Raw genomic sequence first — 18,853 nt, 5'->3', positions numbered from 1 at the left:
CCCTGGTTAAGGCAGCGTCACTTTAGGGACCCTAATGCAAGGGAGGTCTCACGGTAGATATGAGCCTAAAATGAACAAGATGAAAATCCTACATTTTAATGAATATGGAGTAATTTAACATCCACAATTAAGTAACAAAAAAAAAAAAATATTGCTCTCATTTCTCACTCCTACTTGTGGCAGAATCGGTCCATCCTGAGACCGGGTTTGGAGAGAGAGAGAGAGAGAGAGAGAGAGAGAGAGAGAGAGAGAGAGAGAGAGAGAGAGAGAGAGAGAGAGAGAGAGAGAGATTTTTCTCCAGAGCTTGGACGCTCGGGCAAGAAGACACCTCCTTCTCCATCAACTGGACAAGTACGTTGTTCACTGCATAGTACCACGTACATGCCGCTCAAGGCGTCGACGCAGCGTTCTGTGTCATAAGCCACTCTGGTGCTGTCCGCGATCTCATGCCGCCGCCAGCCAGCGTGGGCGTCCACACAATCAAGTCACTTGCACAGTCAACACACAGGCCGTTCACGTGCACAAGATGGAGTCGACACGTGTACGCAACGCAGCCCCCTCTAACTAACCCATCTTGCCACACTCGCGGTGACATTGAGCCCGTCCTCTTGGTTACGACTGACAGACGTGAATGTCTGCCCACGCAGGCGGAGCTGCAACAATAGTACCAGAAGCATCTTGTGGCCTCTGCACCTCAAACGGTCCACAAGCAATCTCTAAGACGCACTTTCCGTGTACCTCGTATAAGCCGATAATGCCCAGTTACAAATTACACGGGTCTTTGACAGGAACCACTCATAAAACAGACGCAAAATGTTCCTGGATTTATCGACCGTAGGATGGCATAATGTTCCTGGATTTATCGACCGTAGGATGGCATAATGTTCCTGGATTTATCGACAGTAGGATGGCATAATGTTCGTGGATTTATCGACAGTAGGATGGCATAATGTTCCTGGATTTATCGACAGTCGGATGGCATAATGTTCCGGGATTTATCGACAGTAGGATGGCATAATGTTCCTGGATTTATCGACAGTAGGATGGCATAATGTTCCTGGATTTATCGACCGTAGGATGGCATAATGTTCCTGGATTTATCGACCGTAGGATGGCATAATGTTCGTGGATTTAATAGCAACAAGCGATGGATGGATGGTTAGACATTATCTGTACCATACACTCAACATACCACAACATGCAATCATCGGCTGGAGCACAATGTGGACCTCTGATTGATTCCATCAACTCCTTGAGTGCAACTTTGGGGTGTAATGGGATGATTTCTGAAATGACACCAAGGGGGGTTCGGTCAAAAGCTAAGCCATCCTACCCATACCGTCGTGCTCAATGAGTTAAACTAGCTTACAGTTCAAGAGTCCCAGTCGTTATCCCGACTAGAGATAGCACGATAGCAGAGCCCATTATTCCTTCAACAGGCATTAATGTCTGTCGCAGATGGCCAACAAACGGGTCTCGAGTGTCACCTGTTCACCCAATGTCCTGTACGTATCACCAACAACACTCGTTATTCTCTCGCAGCAGATACACTCAAAACAGTGATCTGTAACTACGAACTAATGCCGCATCGGCCTACTGAGAGACGTGCTATGCAAAGCGTTAAGAGCAAGAGGTTGGGAGGAGAGGATGGCCTGCTACGGGGTCTACTGACCCATTTGGCACTGGTGCCAAGCCCCACTGACACCTGTCGCCCCCCAAACCCTCACCCCCACACACTGGGGATACCATCCTCACAGTACTGCCAGATCACCACTTCCGTTTTACAAACATCTTTTGCCCTAGCACTTGCCATGAGTCACTGTCAACCTCTTACCAAGTAGTACCAGTGCGGATACACCGACTGTCCGGTGCTGCATCGTGCATGTTAAAGACGGAGCGTCGTATGAACCAGGTGGGTGGGGTGTGTGTGTGTGTGTGTGTGTGTGTGTGTGTCCCCCATCCCCCAAAGGGTGATGAACAAGGTCCAAACACCAGCCGCACTCCTGAGAACCCATAAATGACCCAGATCCAGGGGCAGTCGTCCGAGCTAATAACGTTTCCTCATCACTAACTGGTCGGTCGGCCGTTTCGTTTGGCTTTTGAGCCGATCGACTGCCGTTGTCATTAAGGCCGAGACAGCGTCATATTGGAATCCCTTTCAACACCTTCTTCAGGGGTTCAAGATTGACTCTTAGATGGAACACGCTCTCTGCGTGCATGGCTGGGGCCCTTCCACGACCTGAGAAACGCGCGAAGGTACAGAACTTCACTACAGTGCTCCTTCACACTGCCACCGTGGAATCTCAATGCTTAGCTGTCATGTAAGATAAGCTGAGATTACTGTAAAGCATACCTTCAGAACCCCATCTCTCTCTCTCTCTCTCTCTCTCTCTCTCTCTCTCTCTCTCTCTCTCTCTCTCTCTCTCTCTCTCTCTCTCTCTCTCAGATTTCCAACTCAATTCAAAGTACTTAACAAAGTATCACTAATGCGGGTGAACGAATCGATTTGTGGGCACCAAGAGTGCACCAACGTAAAGGCTGGACACGACCGTGATGCGCGAGGGTTTGAGCCACATCCATCAAACCTGTACAGACGCTGCCCATCACATGATGCGCTGCCTTGACAACACATGTGGACAGACGGGTTTATTCAGAATCAAACATACAATGAAACCCTATTTCTATACTCCGTCAAACACCAGTGCACGTCCTTATTAACTGATGCTTTCCTATTCCGAGAGTCTTGCATTATCCAGTATCTAAAACAAGTACCATGAAAACAGAAAGATGACCTATCACCTCCATGAGGCGTTACAGGCTACAAATACCGATGAAAGCTATTCTTGCTCAACAAGAAATAGTAACCACAAACTCGGGGATATACAGAGCCGCAGCGTTTAGCTCTGGTGGTCAGAAAACGTACTAAATCACGTAAACACGACGTGTGCGTGCAGCTCGCTAAGTGGAATTGGACGGCGTCCCGCATGACCACCATATTGGTTGAGAACGGCAACTATACTGATGAGTATGTCGGTACAGCAGTAATAGAATCCATAAGACACTTCTCATCGTATGGAGGGCATCATTTCCTGCATCTGGTTATAGCACAGCTTCGAAACCACAGGAGCTACAGGGGGATCCTGGGGTTATATATATATATATATATATATATATATATATATATATATATATATATATATATATATATATATATATATATATATATATATATATATAATGATGCAAAATAACGAAGAAATAATGAAGAATGCGTCGCCAATCTCACAGTTCGACGCGGACGGGAGGGCAAGTGTGAGTGTGGGTGTGTGTGTGTGTGTGTATGTGCCTGCATTGGGTTTGGCGACGCAGGATTTCTTAAATATTTGTCTTTTGAAAGGGAAGCTAACCGAATCTTGATAACTCATGAGCTACATTTTTTTTTTTCCTATTTCAACCTTTACCTTCTTTTTTCAATGAATCCAGTCTGTTCCACGAGTCGAGTCTCTTAACATAAATGAAAGTTGGTGAAGGTCAAATTCTATAAATTATGAAGAGGTAGAGCAAATGGATTTCGCTCACAAAGGGTCTTTGTTTGACCCCAGTGGATATATATATATATATATATATATATATATATATATATATATATATATATATATATATATATATATATATATATATAAAAGTTGGTTTACTGCTTAAGTTTATCTTATGGTCTTTCACATAGTAAATTTAAAGAGATGTTAAAAAATAAAGTGGATACAATTTCATAACCTGAGGCACGAAGTTAATTGCAAGGCTAGACACGTAACGCTTGCTTCACTTGCTTGTTTAGAAAAAAAAACAAAACCGATGGGTATTCCCGGAAAAGTTTGCATTCTAGGTACGTCTACTAAATGTCGCAATGGTACTAGTTTGGTCTGGTTCAAAGGATACTAGTACAGGCTGAAGGGGTTACTCAATTCCTCCACCCCCTCTCCTCCCTATCCCCAACCACCACCCCATTTCCATTCTCCCCCTGAAGAGAATATATATATATATATATATATATATATATTCGCTATTTCCAGCGTTGGCGAGGTAGCGTTTAGAACAGAAGACTGAACATTAGAGGAAATATCCTCACTTGGCCCCCTCCTCTGTTCCTTTTTTTTGGGAAAATTAAAAACGGGAGGAGAGGATTTCCAGCTCCCCTGCTCATTTCCCTTTAGTCGCCTTTTACGACACGCAGGGAATACGTGGGAAGTATTCTTTCTCCTCTATCCCCAGGGATAATATATATATATATATATATATATATATATATATATATATATATATATATATATATATATATATATATATATATATATATATATTATCCCTGGGATAGGGAATTAAGAATACTTCCCACGTATTCCCTGCGTGTCGTAGAAGGCGACGAAAAGGGGAGGGAGCGGGGGGCTGGAAATCCTCCCCTCTCGGTTTTTTTTTTTTTTCAATTTTCCAAAAGAAGGAACAGAGAATTGGGCCAGGTGAGGGTATTCCCTCAAAGGCCCAGTCCTCTGTTCTTAACGCTACCCCGCTAATGCGGGAAATGGCGAATAGTTTGAAAGAAAGAAAGAATATATATATATATATATATATATATATATATATATATATATATATATATATATTTTTTTTTTTTTTTTTTTTATACTTTGTCGCTGTCTCCCGCGTTTGCGAGGTAGCGCAAGGAAACAGACGAAAGAAATGGCCCCCCCCCCCCCATACACATGTACATACACACGTCCACACACGCAAATATACATACCTACACAGCTTTCCATGGTTTACCCCAGACGCTTCACATGCCTTGCTTCAATCCACTGACAGCACGTCAACCCCTGTATACCACATGACTCCAATTCACTCTATTTCTTGCCCTCCTTTCACCCTCCTGCATGTTCAGGCCCCGATCACACAAAATCTTTTTCACTCCATCTTTCCACCTCCAATTTGGTCTCCCTCTTCTCCTCGTTCCCTCCACCTCCGACACATATATCCTCTTGGTCAATCTCTCCTCAGGTTACATATATATATATATATATATATATATATATATATATATATATATATATATATATAGAGAGAGAGAGAGAGAGAGAGAGAGAGAGAGAGAGAAGGACGAAATTTAGCCAAAAGGAAGCCTAACCCGCAGGTTTCGCCGTACGAAAATCTAGTTACGAAGGAGGAGTCGAGGTGGAATTATCTTTTTTCTTTTTTGCTGCCATGAGAGGCTAGTTCTCCACGCCCACTCTGTGAGCAAGTAGCGCAAAGGGGTTACTGAGGTTATAGGTAAGGGGAGGAGGGTGGTGTATTTGATGGACCTCAGTGGCCAGATAATTATAGATAATTCGTTGAACGCTGGTCTATTACACAAACTTATAAAATCATTCACATAGTAAGTGTATCTGCTTACCGCAAAAAATGTATACAATTTCAAAATTCTCATATAATGAACAACCAAATGTTATAACGTTTTTTTTGCGGGGTTCGTTTGAACCTACGCCTAGAAGGATCTTCTTTTCCCACAGTCTAAGACGCGGATGAGATTACGAAAGTTTCAGAGCTGCGCTGTAACAGAACTGACACCCTCACAACCAGGATGAGGCTCAGGTCAAACCCCCACCTTACCATGTATGGTCAACCATGTGTCTCGGGTATGTTATCTCTCTCCCTGTACTTTTATTCTGCATCCTTGATCGTACTAGGCTTGAAATACCGTGGAAAACCTGGGGTTTTCGGTACTATTTCTTTTTTATTCATGTGAATTTTGTTCTAGTTAAGTGAGCGAGGATGGCGGGCACAGTCACCTACGGTGCGCAAGGTCCGGGCAAGAGCGGTGCTTCCAGCCGTAAAAGCCAAACATGTTGCCAACTAAGATCGTAAAAATACTTTTGGAGAATTGTTGCTGACTAGCGCACGGTCGTCCAGTCTGGTGACGTGCGGCGGTCGGGCAAAACAAGACCAAGAGAGCGGATTACCTCGGTAATGATGATGATGATAATGAGGATATGTTCGTCGGCCAGCGCCCCACGACCTGCACCCCCGGGCGGTGATATCCGTGGCAAGAGTTCTTCGGCACGGGTTGGGCGGACGACGGCAGCAGCAGCTGCCGCCCTGCAACATGCGATCTCCCTCTGCGCGGGAATTTTCCCCGACCAAACCCTCGGGCGAAACTGGCGAACTAAACGAACAATGAAATGTGGACCCGTACTTGCCTCAACCAGGGGTCTTGCCTTTTATACGCTACGCTGTTTTGTTACTTTAAACAGTGAAAAAAAAGTTCTCTACACCATCCCTTCTCTATCAAACGATCGTCTACACTTTATACCTTTTCTGTGAACTGGAAAGGCTGTCCAAACAAAACGTTTATTCTCATCAAGGTTAACAGCTGTCTACACCAGTTTTAGAATGTAATTAATGGTGGCGCAATTATGAATGTCTGAAAGGTTATCTGTGTGTGTACACCGGCCGTTGTAAACTTATCGCATGGCAAGACTCGCTATCGGCCTAGCTTCCTGTCGGGGTAGGGAATCGGAGGGTGAGGGGGGAAGGGTGGCTCCACTGCCAAGCCCCCATGGCCATCCAGACCCCTTGCCACCAACCTTCCGAAGTAACCTCTAACACTCGGGCGTTCCCTGAGTTATGTGATACCTCCGTCCCTCGTCCGCGTCCCTTACCCGTGCCAAGATGTCTCACGTCATGTTAACACTGCGGCCAAATTGTCCCCCATCCATCACTGCCAGTCAGCCATGAACCCCACGCGCTCCTCAGCCATGGCCCTAACCCCATGTCTCTAAACCTATACTCCCAACAGTGAGTCCTTCACCCACGTCTTTCGTAGCAAGCTTTTCCCTCACTTCACCCATGTCCCTTACTGCGGGACACTCACCCTTTGTCTCCACCAGTGCTCTTTACCCATGTCTCTCAACCACGTTCCTAACAAATGCCTGCCACCCACTCATGTCCCCAGCAGTTGTGAGGCTCGGCGATCCCCTGCCGGCATGGGGGGCGCGGGAAACGTTGGTAGACGCGCCAACCTACACCGGTATCACATGTTCACTACACCGGTATCACATGTTCACTCAGGGCTGCCAACTCAACCTAGCTCATTTATATCGTACGACTCCTTTCACGACCAACTTTGCGATCCATATTGCCCTCTGCTTTTACACCAGGACCATAAGACGACGAGAAAAGGTTCATCTGTAACCATATCTACCTCACAGGGTTATGGAGAGTTCGAGTCCATGGTTGAATTAAGCGTGGCTGATTCGTGACGATGCGCGCGATCATTATGCAATGCCTCATGGGACTGGGGAAGGGGTGGGGGGACGCTCACCCCAAATGCAGAGACTACACCGCAATTTTTTTTCTCCATAAGAAGGTAAACGTTAAAATAAACACTCTAATATGTCACAATGTCCAGCCTGCACCAAATATGCGTTCGGTGGATCGTACATACGTCCCTTAAACTACTCTGCTTAGGCCAAATAGAAGACAGCAAAACGTACGGTATACACTGTAGTTTTCTTACATGAATAGGCGACAGACCCCGAGGTTGTCACATCATGTGTTACCAAGAACGAGTCTGTATGGCAAACATTCACTGACAGGCGCGCCACACTACATTTACGAACCCCACTCTGGGCCAGACTCTCTCTCTCTCTCTCTCTCTCTCTCTCTCTCTCCTCGTCTGTTGGTAGAAAGTCCCACTCGTCACATACCGGGCGGCTTGCCCAACACAACGCCGTACAGATACAGAGCCTCCCAGATGTCCTTACAACACAAACAATAGTCACTCGTGGACAAAAAAAAAAAAAAAATACATTTCCTTTATATAAGTGGACAGGTGACACCAGGTGGTGAATGACCAGAGGCAGGCGCAGCTGTGGATACAACAGGAATGGACACAGCTAGAAGCGGCTTTAGCTGCAATGGGGACAGTAGGAGCGTGTATACAGCCGGCTTGGGTACAGCAGGAGCAAGTATAGCCGGCGTAGGTACAGCAGAATCAAGTACAGGAGGAGCAGGTGCAGCCAGCGCAGGTACAGCAGGAGCGAGGTGATAAGAATGGCAGCCACCAAGCGTCTCTCGGTAACCAGTACACACCGGTCAACGCTGGCTTCACGCTTTCATCCGTACACGGGTACCCACACCGGTCGCAAATGTCCGTAAATGTACATGGCCACCATCAATGTACGTATTGCACACACAGCGATTATCAGTGCGTACGGCACGCGTCGATAATAAATGTACGTACAGCATTAAGAAATGGCGATAATCCCTGTGTACGTACGGCATACAGCGATCATCATTGTACTTACTGCTAACGGCGATTATCACTAGACTGCAAAGGACACACAAGGCAGTCAGTCTAGTCAGTCAATCGCATGTGCCAGACGCACAAGGCTGTGTTATCACTAAACCTGACTGACGCACAGGGCAATTATCACTGGGCCGACTAGAGAGGCACAACACAGTTATCATTATACGTTACATTATGCACGGGACGTTGAGCACCAAGAACACAATGCCATTATGCCCATGTCATGTCACTGAATATGTGGTAGACTTACAGCACTCAGTTCTTACATCATCTTCATTTTCATTTCTCGAATCCTAAATCGTCATCCACTTTTCCCTCAGTAACTTGCAGCTGTGAGAGCAGAGCCAAAGTATATGTTTGTTAATTCAAAATCCAATTCTCAGCTTGGCGTTTTCAATATCTATAAACATGGGGATGGGAAGAAGTTACAGCATCCACTTATCCCTTGCGTGTGGTAGAAGCCCCCCCCCCCCCCGAGGGAAGTAGGAATGGGAGAAAATGAAATGGGTGAGGCCCGCTGGAAATACTCCCATCCTATATCATCACGTAAAAGAAATAACAGAGGAAAGATCCATGCGAGGACTTTTCTATGAAGGCTCAAGTCGTCTGTTCCCTGCCGTTGCCTCACTTAAGGCGGGAAAGGCAAGCTGGTCGACTGAATTGTATACCCCCGATACCCAACACAAGGCGGGCGCCCACCACCAGCGTTTATTCGTTGGGTAAACACAACAGGGGGAGGAGGGTGACATCTGATAGTGCGTTCGTGGTGCACACTGGGGAGACAGGAAAGTATGTGCTCCATGCATAAAACGTACACGGGAAGGGCAGGCAGGAACACAGCGAGTTCGAGAACCAATGCTCCACGTACACAGAGTGGGAGGGAACTACCAGCACACGGTACACGGGGGAAGGGCGACGGACAATCACTTGCAAGAGGCATCATTTGTGCATACCAGACGGGCAGGCCGGCCCACCGCGACGCCCCGCCACTCACACGGCGAGCGATGCCTGGTACTGACGACTGGACGATACATAATGACAGAACGGTCCACGAGTGCACGGCGGTGCGACCCCTGGAGCACCACCTTGGTACAACCCCTCAAGCATAGTGGGTAAGGTAGCCCTTTTTGAATGATGGCCTGGCCCCTAACCTAACCATTAAGGGTTAGGTCAAAGGTCAGGTAATCACACCAACCGTTCGCGAGCTCAAGCTTAAGAGCACCACGCACTCCTGGGGTTAACCGTGGCTAGCCCACTGGCTAAATGACGACATGAAACGCCATGCCTGCAGCATTATCCTCGCTATTATCAAATATATAACAACGTACAGAAAAAAATGGTATCCTTAAACTGGTATCTACGCCTAAAGGACATGAAAACCCTCAACCCACTTCTGTAACTTGCCACACACTCCTCTATCTTAACTTTATTCACTCGAATCTATCAACGCATTACTGTAAAGTACTGCCCTACGCTACAAAATATGCAGTGTCCTTGCGCTATGTTATCCCATTAAAAATAATAGCCATCCACCTATTTGGCATCAGTGTTCTTTTAGCTTAATCCGGTCACTGAACCGTGTCGCCTCAGGGGTTAAAAATTATTTTGGTGTTCCTAAGTCGTTAAATCCCGTGTTTCCGAGAACCTTTGCATGTTGAGGTTAGCAGCATATAGTCTCACCCACAGTTCCCTCCCACCCCACCCCAGACTGGCTGACACGAAGAGGGTGGGTGGGGATGGGCTGTCTACATGTGTGTGTAAAGGTGGGGAAAGCGACCATCCTGATCATGTGGTATGCGCACCATCATGACTCTCCCTGTTCTGTTCCCCTCCCTCCAACCTTCCCTTCTGACCAGATGGTACGACCCTGGAGCAAGGTAAGACCCTTTGGTTACGTCAACCTGGCATATCAAATCTACAAGGCCAGATCTACGTGTGTAGGGGACGTGCCTTCACGCTATGAGGATCGTGCCACAGTGCTGAAGATGTGTTAAAAATCTCCCTCGATCTTCCTAACTCTGAGTCTTTCATGACATGAGGGACGAACAGTTGTTAAACTTTAGGCGGGAAAGAATACGAAGAACAATAAACACATCAAATAACGAAAAGATAACGGTAAATAGCCCTTCTATTTTTTGTCTAATGGAAAAGAAAACGATGAAAGCAACGACTAATCGAGTGTGTGCGGCATTAGTGGGGATGGGAGAAGGAGGAGGACGAGGAGGAGGAGGAGGAGGAGGAGGAGACGGGGGGAGAGGGACGCAACTGCCACCGCGTGGAGGAAGGCGTGTGCCCTGTCTGGGCGACACGACACGCAACACCTCCCCCAAGCTCTCTCACTCACCCCCAGCACACTGGCTGGATCTGGGCCTCATGCTGATCGAATACCCACTGTACAGCAGCCAGACCACGACCCCATGCCGTCCCTCGCTAATGTATCATGTAAGACAACCGGCGGTACGACACTTTAAGCACGCCTGGTATACGCGTTTTGAAGTACGGACACTTTTGACCTGATCCTCCCCAGTCTGTTAAAATAAAAGTCCATGCCACATGGGTCGTGTCCGCTGCACTTAACGAGGTTACGATTTAGAATTCCGAGATTCTAGGGAAGTTTGTCAATGTTCCAAAAATAAAGGTGTTTGTATGTTGTGTGTTGGCAGTGAGCTAGCTGTACACACGGCACCGGGTATCCTAGGCCGGATGCCAAACTTCTCCTCTCCTACGTGCCAATGCTCATTGCTCTTCCCACCCATCACAGACCACTATCTTATCAAGGATAACATGACCACGTTTCCTGCAACTTCTTACCAAGTTACACACACACACACACACACACACGCCCTGTTGCCATTCAAACGCGGTGTCTGGCTACGCATGAATGTATCATACCCACACCCTCCGTCGGAAGGTGGAACTAAGCAACACTATAAGATAAAAGCAGGTTAAGCTTAAAAAAAAAAAAGGAGGAGGGGGCGACCTGGGTTACGCTGCGTTGGAAAATGGAAGCAGACTAAACTATACCCTAAGGTACCAGGCTACACTTTACTTAAGGTTTATGTCAATCAACTTTCACAGGTTACGTTCAACATTGGCTTAAGGGAAAGTCGGACTTCACAGGGTAACAAGGAATTAGGTCACAGCGTGTACAGTGGGAGATTCAAGTCAGGCTCCGCGGGGGCAGGTGCCAGAATTATCCATACGACGAACGCTTTCAACATTCTCCTAGCTGAAGATATGAATGTATCTGTTTTCTCAAGAGGCCACACCTTTCCACAGGGATCATCTTTTTTTTTGATGGCTTGACCTTTTACCTTATCCTTTTGGGGTCAGGTCAGAGGCCAAAGGGTCATAACGTCGGGCTATTAAGACTGAACAAGCATTATCACCAACCCAGCTCGTTAAGTCCGGTATGTGTAAAAATCATACTTCAAGTCATTCTTATATATAAAAAAAAAAAAAAAATAAAAAATAAACAAGCGGAAACACCAACTCCAGCGACGCAGTTTTCACATGGTTAACAACACTTCCAGGTAAGCCAGAGCGTTGGCTAACAGCACCTATAGCCTAGCCTTCATAACGCAGAAAAGACGTCTCTGGGCTCACTCGAAATTATAAAATCTCACGAAACATATGACTCAAATCAAACCTGATAATCTGCATAACTCCTCTCTCTCTCTCTCTCTCTCTCTCTCTCTCTCTCTCTCTCTCTCTCTCTCTCTCTCTCTCTCTCAAACATTACAGTAGCTTAAACATCTTTTGGTGGAAAATACAACTGGCTTCCGACAATTACATTCATTTCATGACACGCAAGACATATATTTATGAAGCCAAGGCACCGCTAATCATATCGACGCCGATGGACGCACTGTTTCATAGCAGCTCCTATTTCGCCTCTAGCCTCCTGCCATTGGCAGATGAATATTAAGCGCACCTCCGACAGGACCGATACTCCCAATGTCATATCCGGGCTGCGTCTTGCCGTGTAACGAGTTGTGGTTTTCTTATTAATATCTATATTAAGATGGCTGGGCCTCTGACCCCTCAAGGGTCAGGTTGGAGATCAGGAGACCTACCACCATGCCCCAAATGGTTGCTGTATTTTCGTGTTCGAAAGTTTAGTTTAGTTAAAACATTTCAAGAGACTCTACAACGGGAGTAGGCTACTCCGCTTCATGACCGTAAGAAATCAAACATACCTTACCCAATCCTTTTTTTTTTTCTTTAGAGCAGAAATATGAAGTATTTGCATCGTCCCATTTATCATCAAAAAATCTCGTAAGACCCCCCCCAAACTTTCGAAGCTCAAATTAATGGCGGCGCCTGTATCTAAAAATCTCAGACTGTGATCATTTCACCTCAGCCTACATGGCTTTAGCTGGGGGCCATGCGTTTCCCCCGTGCCGTGTCAGCTATCAAACTTAACACAAAAAAAATAAAGATAATAAAATATCACGAGTGGGATGATCAAGCAGCGATGAAAAACTAAAGCGAGTTCCATTTATAACGTTACCTTGGAGCGGACAAGGTCCTGGGCGCTAGCAGAAGTGGGGAGGGCGGTGTTGGGTGAGGGCTGATGAGAAAGTGCAGACGTCTAGTTTAACTGGTAATCCTTACCTTCATTTACAAACAATTACACCTTTCAACTGCCATATATAGACCTACCTACAAAAAACGTTCCTAAAACCTAAGTGTTTTAAGTTTGTTGTCTACTGAGATTCAAACCGATCAAGTCTTTATTATAATTTCATATTTACCATCTTATAATATTACTATCTCGTATAAACACGGTTCTTTTGCACGACAGAGAATACTTTTAATTGTTAATCAAATCGCACGAACAAAGAATAGTTTTAATATCAATTAAATCCAGTAACAAATGCGCTGGTAACTAAACAAGAAATAAAATGAACGGTAGGGAGAGCCCAGACGTTTAACAGCGACTTAGTATTGTAAAAACACCTTATTACACCCACAGTTAATTGCCAGACGCTTATTCTTATTTTATACCCAACTGCCGTTATCGAGGTCATATCATACAGAGAATAATGCCATACCAAATACAACACTCAAAGCACGGCTGGATGCAAATGCACTGAGAAGGACGGTTGGCTGCAAGGGCGAGGTTGTAGCGGTCGGTGTGTGCTGAAGGTACAGAAATATCTGGTGGCGTGCTGCCCGGGCCACTGAACTGAGGCGCCTCAAGTGAATCCTCTCTCTCCCTCTCGCCGCACTTCTGTAACTGGCCTCATATACACTTAAGTGTGTCAAAAACTATGTAGTGTCAAGCAACGCCATAGCCTATTAGGTTCCTGAACTTACAAATTCCCAATATTAAGCCATGAGTTTTGGCAGTTCCTCTAAGCCTATCCCAACTTTTACTGTAGACCCCGAACCTCAGTGCATGGCCAGGCCACCCCCATCTCTCGTCCTCCATCCTTCTCACCGGCTCAAACTTCCACACTCAATCTATGCGACAAGTTATCGGATGAGCTTTATGAGCTCCAAAACAATGAATTATTAGACCTTTCCTCGCAACCTCTCCCACGGGACGGCACGACGCTTGGGTACAATGGCGTGGCCTCTACACGCCGATGACCATGGAAAGACACTCGAAGGTCTTACCGCTGTATTCAAGAGGTTAATTGCAGTCAGATGACAATGGGAGGACTCAGACCATGCGGTGGCATAAGTCATCACCGGGCGGCTGCTGAGAACAAACAAGGAATAAGAGGAGAAGGAAGACGACTCACAGGCCATATTCCCCAGTGGCTGTTCCCCCTCAAGGGTATCATCTGGACGAGAACAGCTGCTGTAGTACTTACAAGGTTGTGACTTAACGTGACGGAGGACATCATTCTTGTAACGCTTGGAGGGCCACGACGATGTGGTCTTGCTCACTCAAGTCTCTCTCTCACACAGATAAGGGGGACGACCCGGTCAAATCTCACAGTTCCACGAGGAACAAACAGTCTTAATACTTGGGAAGTGTCTCCCGCCCTTGATAGTCCAATGGCCGTCAATGCTGCAACAGACGATAAATGTCCTTGGCAGTAAGAGCCGGTGACGGTGGGAGGGAAGCCTGGCGCCGGGAAGCACCAGCAGTATTGTGCAGAGGTGATGCCGCCGGCGATCACACTGAGGGGACGAGAGGTGAGGTGCGGCCAGTAAGCGCCGCGGGCTGGGTTACACTAGCTTGCCTTAAGCCAGCAGCACCGTCAGCCGCCAATAGCACACACGCGCCGCCGCCCCCGTCTTACCATCCCTCGCTTCTCCACCCCCCCATCCCCCCACATCTCAACCCCATCTCCGTACTTTCCCCCCCTCCCCTCCCTCCTCCTACACACTATACTTTTATTTATCACTACAGAGCTGTCAGGTAAGGTCGGAGGGAAAAGGAAAGGACAGAACAGGTAAGATGGAGAATCAAAAGACATTTGTTGCTGGCCTATTGGTGTGTGTGTGTGTGTGTGTGTGTGTGTGTGTGTGTGTTGGTAATTCAGGTGTTCTACTTGTCCACTTGTGCACTTAGGAACTTATCGTGTTTCATTTTCTCCGTGGCTTCATATATATATATATATATATATATATATATATATATATATATATATATATATATATATATATATATATATATATGCGCAAAAATGCAACGTTCCGAATTTCGCTTTATCAATGCAAGCATAAGACATGCTTGCCCAGTTTATTTGAGTTACCTGAGCGAAACACACACACACACACACACACACACACACCTCCATCAGCTACCGCTCACAGCGTGTCCAACAGAGATATACTGTCCCCAAATGGTCCACTTCTCAAACCTACAACTGTATCTGCCTCGCTCAGGTCTTCGCTCAGCGTGGCGGACACGGCAAGACCGACAAACAATTTTTCCTGGTGAGCGGATGATAGTGTGATTCTCCTGTAAGCGTAGGCGAAGGGGGGTGTGGGCGATGCTAATGGGTGACAACGTGGACGAATGCCACCTGCGATGTGGCTGCTGAGTGGCAAGCCACGTTGTGGACACCATCCCCCCCCCCCCGCGTTGCCTGGGGGTAAGAAACACGCCTGCGGTGTGAAAACCGAGGCAATTCCTTCCTTTGGCTCAGGCGAGAAGGGTGTTGTAGATGCCTGTTCGTGGAGGTGGAAAGGAGCTGTCCTCCCCGATCATGGTGGCAGTAACGGTACGATCCTTGCTTGACCAGGGCGCTAAAACCTTTGCGTATGATGGCTCAGGTCTCGAGGGAAATCACTCGTTTTGAAAATACCTGAGGTCTTCCAGGCTACCTACGTTTCTCAAACACAAAAAAATATCTTTTGTACGAAAGTGTGTTGAAATACACGACACCTTTTCAAACTGTCAGAGCGACAGGATCTCGTGCGGGGTTAATGCCTCCTCAAGACATCCCCAAGACGTCTAGTGGGATCCATATGGTGACGAACTCTCTCTCTCTCTCTCCCTCTCTCTCTCTCTCTCTCTCTCTCTCTCTCTCTCTCTCTCTCTCTCTCTCTCTCTCTCTATCTATCTATCTATCTTTAATATTTACGCTGACGGCGTAATGGTAATGGACAACACGGGATGTTTCTCAGCTCTTACTTGTTATGACAACCTCGACTCCTGACGAAGGCAGGAACTCCCTCAGAATGCCCTTCTGCAGCTGCCCTCCTGTACCAGGTTAACAGGAGTCAACCATCAGAAGTCAGGGTACTGACAGCAGTCAGGGCGTATGGCTATATCCACTAAAGAGGTCCAGAGTCATACAGAGGAGGAGGAAGGTTGGTTGGTGGACGTGCACTCGAGTTCGGTGGAGAGGTTCAATCCATCTAGATATACTGATTAGAAAATCTTTTTTACAAGTGTGACGTCAGACTTTTAAATCTTGAAAGGTTTATGATTCTTTTAGTTTGTATGATGCGTAGTGCGTCATGTATGGCAACTCTCCTTCGTGGTATCTTATGACGAGCATGATTAACAAATAATCCTTCGTGCCTTTCGAATACTGAGATGCACTCGTTCCTCGCTCATATCATTTATCCACTCGTTCCTCGCTCATATCATTTATCCACTCGTTCCTCGCTCATATCATTTATCTACTCGTTCCTCGCTCATATCATTTATCCACTCGTTCCTCGCTCATATCATTTATCCACTCGTTCCTCGCTCATATAATTTATCCACTCGTTCCTCGCTCATATCATTTATCCACTCGTTCCTTGCTCATATCATTTATCCACTCGTTCCTCGCTCATATCATTTATCTACTCGTTCCTCGCTCATATCATTTATCCACTCGTTCCTCGCTCATATCATTTATCCACTCGTTCCTCGCTCATATCATTTATCCACTCGTTCCTCGCTCATATCATTTATCTACTCGTTCCTCGCTCATATCATTTATCCACTCGTTCCTCGCTCATATCATTTATCCACTCGTTCCTTGCTCATATCATTTATCCACTCGTTCCTCGCTCATATCATTTATCTACTCGTTCCTCGCTCATATCATTTATCCACTCGTTCCTCGCTCATATCATTTATCCACTCGTTCCTCGCTCATATCATTTATCCACTCGTTCCTCGCTCATATCATTTATCTACTCGTTCCTCGCTCATATCATTTATCCACTCGTTCCTCGCTCATATCATTTATCCACTCGTTCCTCGCTCATATCATTTATCCACTCGTTCCTCGCTCATATCATTTATCCACTCGTTCCTCGCTCATATCATTTATCCACTCGTTCCTCGCTCATATCATTTATCCACTCGTTCCTCGCTCATATCATTTATCCACTCGTTCCTCGCTCATATCATTTATCTACTCGTTCCTCGCTCATATCATTTATCCACTCGTTCCTTGCTCATATCATTTATCCACTCGTTCCTCGATCATATCATTTATCCACTCGTTCCTCGCTCATATCATTTATCCACTCGTTCCTCGCTCATATCATTTATCCACTCGTTCCTCGCTCATATAATTTATCCACTCGTTCCTCGCTCATATCATTTATCCACTCGTTCCTTGCTCATATCATTTATCCACTCGTTCCTCGCTCATATCATTTATCCTACTCGTTCCTCGCTCATATCATTTATCCACTCGTTCCTCGCTCATATCATTTATCCACTCGTTCCTCGCTCATATCATTTATCCACTCGTTCCTCGCTCATATCATTTATCTACTCGTTCCTCGCTCATATCATTTATCCACTCGTTCCTCGCTCATATCATTTATCCACTCGTTCCTCGCTCATATCATTTATCCACTCGTTCCTCGCTCATATCATTTATCCACTCGTTCCTCGCTCATATCATTTATCCACTCGTTCCTCGCTCATATCATTTATCCACTCGTTCCTCGCTCATATCATTTATCCACTCGTTCCTTGCTCATATCATTTATCTACTCGTTCCTTGCTCATATCATTTATCCACTCGTTCCTCGCTCATATCATTTATCCACTCGTTCCTTGCTCATATCATTTATCCACTCGTTCCTCGCTCATATCATTTATCTACTCGTTCCTCGCTCATATCATTTATCCACTCGTTCCTCGCTCATATCATTTATCCACTCGTTCCTCGCTCATATCATTTATCCACTCGTTCCTCGCTCATATCATTTATCTACTCGTTCCTCGCTCATATCATTTATCCACTCGTTCCTCGCTCATATCATTATCCACTCGTTCCTCGCTCATATCATTTATCCACTCGTTCCTCGCTCATATCATTTATCCACTCGTTCCTCGCTCATATCATTTATCCACTCGTTCCTCGCTCATATCATTTATCCACTCGTTCCTCGCTCATATCATTTATCCACTCGTTCCTTGCTCATATCATTTATCCACTCGTTCCTTGCTCATATCATTTATCCACTCGTTCCTCGCTCATATCATTTATCTACTCGTTCCTCGCTCATATCATTTATCCACTCGTTCCTCGCTCATATCATTTATCCACTCGTTCCTCGCTCATATCATTTATCCACTCGTTCCTTGCTCATATCATTTATCCACTCGTTCCTTGCTCATATCACTTATCCACTCGTTCCTCGCTCATATCATTTATCCACTCGTTCCTCGCTCATATCATTTATCCACTCGTTCCTCGCTCATATCATTTATCCACTCGTTCCTCGCTCATATCATTTATCCACTCGTTCCTCGCTCATATCATTTATCCACTCGTTCCTCGCTCATATCATTTATCCACTCGTTCCTTGCTCATATCATTTATCCACTCGTTCCTCGCTCATATCATTTATCCACTCGTTCCTCGCTCATATCATTTATCCACTCGTTCCTCGCTCATATCATTTATCCACTCGTTCCTCGCTCATATCATTTATCCACTCGTTCCTCGCTCATATCATTTATCCACTCGTTCCTTGCTCATATCATTTATCCACTCGTTCCTTGCTCATATCATTTATCCACTCGTTCCTCGCTCATATCATTTATCCACTCGTTCTTCATTCATATCA

The 18,853-nt window shown here is 45.9% G+C and overlaps 1 protein-coding gene across 5 annotated transcripts in view; it reads right to left on the bottom strand.

Annotated features, from left to right (window-relative positions):
• Nucleotides 1-18,853, bottom strand: part of NaPi-III (Na[+]-dependent inorganic phosphate cotransporter type III) — a 319,898-nt gene that overhangs the window by 51,778 nt on the left and 249,267 nt on the right. The window contains exon 1 of one of the 5 annotated variants that reach the window (XM_071668648.1): nt 15,957-16,087. The exons of 2 other annotated variants lie outside the window; for them this stretch is intronic. The gene's annotated coding sequence lies outside the window, so the exon portion shown is untranslated. Of the gene's footprint in view, nt 1-14,181; nt 14,582-15,956; nt 16,088-18,853 lie in introns of those variants that run through there. 2 more of the 5 variants (XM_071668649.1, XM_071668643.1) reach the window with 2 other exon arrangements.

This window comes from Panulirus ornatus, chromosome 13 (genome assembly GCF_036320965.1).
Source record: "Panulirus ornatus isolate Po-2019 chromosome 13, ASM3632096v1, whole genome shotgun sequence".
Lineage (NCBI taxonomy): Eukaryota > Metazoa > Arthropoda > Malacostraca > Decapoda > Palinuridae > Panulirus > Panulirus ornatus.
The sequence above is the reverse complement of the archived record's forward strand: the minus strand, read 5'-3'. Positions and strand labels throughout refer to the sequence as shown.